A 2,500-nucleotide genomic window follows, 5' to 3' on the forward strand; every position below is an offset into this window, starting at 1 on the left:
ATTCGAACTTATGCCTCATAGTCGAAACAATGCAGAGACTCTTACCAGCCGGTCTTGATAGATCGATTGTTAATAATCCCTGCCGGCGTCGTTTCGACTAAGAGGCCTAGGTTCGAATCCTTGCCCGGCCTGATTGGTAGGTCCATGCTGACATTGTCACGACTAAGTCTTAGGTTCGAATCCTTGCCCAGCCCGATTGGTAAGAGTCCCTGCTGGTATTGTTTCGACCAAGAGGCCTAGGTTCGAATCCTTGCCCAGCCCGATTGGTAGGTCCATGCTGGCATCGTTTCGACTAAGAGGCTTAGGTTCGAATCCTTGCCCAGCCCGATTGGTAAGAGTCCCTGCTGGCATTGTTTCGACTAAGAGGCCTAGGTTCGAATCCTTGCCCAGCCCGATTGGTAGGTCCATGCTGGCATCGTTTCGACTAAGAGGCTTAGGTTCGAATTCTTGCCCAGCCCGATTGGTAAGAGTCCCTGCTGGCATTGTTTCGACCAAGAGGCCTAGGTTCGAATCCTTGCCCAGCCCGATTGGTAGGTCCATGCTGGCATCGTTTCGACTAAGAGGCTTAGGTTCGAATTCTTGCCCAGCCCGATTGGTAAGAGTCCCTGCTGGCATTGTTTCGACTAAGAGGCCTAGGTTCGAATCCTTGCCCAGCCCGATTGGTAAGAGTCCCTGCTGGCATTGTTTCGACCAAAAGGCCTAGGTTCGAATCCTTGCCCAGCACGATTGGTAGGTCCATGCTGGCATCGTTTCCACTAAGAGGCTTAGGTTCGAATCCTTGCCCAGCCCGATTGGTAAGAGTCCCTGCTGGCATTGTTTCGACCAAGAGGCCTAGGTTCGAATCCTTGCCCAGCACGATTGGTAGGTCCATGCTGGCATCGTTTCAACTAAGAGGCTTAGGTTTGAATCCTTGCCCAGCCCGATTGGTAAGAGTCCCTGCTGGCATTGTTTCGACCAAGAGGCCTAGGTTCGAATCCTTGCCCAGCCCGATTGGTAGGTCCATGCTGGCATCGTTTCGACTATGAGGCTTAGGTTCGAATTCTTGCCCAGCACGATTGGTAAGAGTCCCTGCTGGCATTGTTTCGACCAAGAGGCCTAGGTTCGAATCCTTGCCCAGCCCGATTGGTAAGAGTCCCTGCTGGCATTGTTTCGACCAAAAGGCCTAGGTTCGAATCCTTGCCCAGCACGATTGGTAGGTCCATGCTGGCATCGTTTCCACTAAGAGGCTTAGGTTCGAATCCTTGCCCAGGCCGATTGGTAAGAGTCCCTGCTGGCATTGTTTCGACCAAGAGGCCTAGGTTCGAATCCTTGCCCAGCACGATTGGTAGGTCCATGCTGGCATCGTTTCAACTAAGAGGCTTAGGTTTGAATCCTTGCCCAGCCCGATTGGTAAGAGTCCCTGCTGGCATTGTTTCCACTAAGAGGCCTAGGTTCGAATCCTTGCCCAGCCCGATTGGTAGGTCCATGCTGGCATCGTTTCGACTATGAGGCTTAGGTTCGAATTCTTGCCCAGCCCGATTGGTAAGAGTCCCTGCTGGCATTGTTTCGACCAAGAGGCCTAGGTTCGAATCCTTGCCCAGCCCGATTGGTAAGAGTCCCTGCTGGCATTGTTTCGACCAAAAGGCCTAGGTTCGAATCCTTGCCCAGCACGATTGGTAGGTCCATGCTGGCATCGTTTCCACTAAGAGGCTTAGGTTCGAATCCTTGCCCAGCCCGATTGGTAAGAGTCCCTGCTGGCATTGTTTCGACCAAGAGGCCTAGGTTCGAATCCTTGCCCAGCACGATTGGTAGGTCCATGCTGGCATCGTTTCAACTAAGAGGCTTAGGTTTGAATCCTTGCCCAGCCCGATTGGTAAGAGTCCCTGCTGGCATTGTTTCGACTAAGAGGCCTAGGTTCGAATCCTTGCCCAGCCCGATTGGTAGGTCCATGCTGGCATTGTTTCGACTAAGAGGCCTAGGTTCGAATCCTTGCCCGGCCCGATTGGTAAGAACCCTTGCTGACATTGTTACGACTAAGTCTTAGGTTCGAATCCTTGTCCAGATAGAATTCAATATCAAATGCCATTTTGGCTGATATTTACATGTCTTTATTCATGTTTGGGGTTTGCCCAGCTCGTGAATGGCAGAGGCAAGGGATAATGTCAATGCTTTAGGAAAAGAACGTCCTATTATTCCCTGTTGGAGTCCTTAGGCTTATAGCATCCTGCTTTTCCAACTAAGGTTTTACTTAACTATTATTATTATTATTATTATTATTATTATTATTACTACAAGCTAAGCCACAACCCTAGTTGGAAACGCAGGATACTATATGCCTGAGGGTTGCAACAGAGAAAAATAGCCTTGTGAGGAAAGGAAATATATTATTATTATTATTATTATTATTATTATTATTACAAGCAAAGCCACAACCCTAGTTGGAAACGCAGGATGCTATATGCCTGAGGGTTGCAACAGAGAAAAATAGCCTTGTGAGGAAAGGAAATATATTATTATTATT

The sequence above is a fragment of the Palaemon carinicauda genome, unplaced genomic scaffold (genome assembly GCF_036898095.1).
Source record: "Palaemon carinicauda isolate YSFRI2023 unplaced genomic scaffold, ASM3689809v2 scaffold316, whole genome shotgun sequence".
NCBI classification, from domain to species: domain Eukaryota; kingdom Metazoa; phylum Arthropoda; class Malacostraca; order Decapoda; family Palaemonidae; genus Palaemon; species Palaemon carinicauda.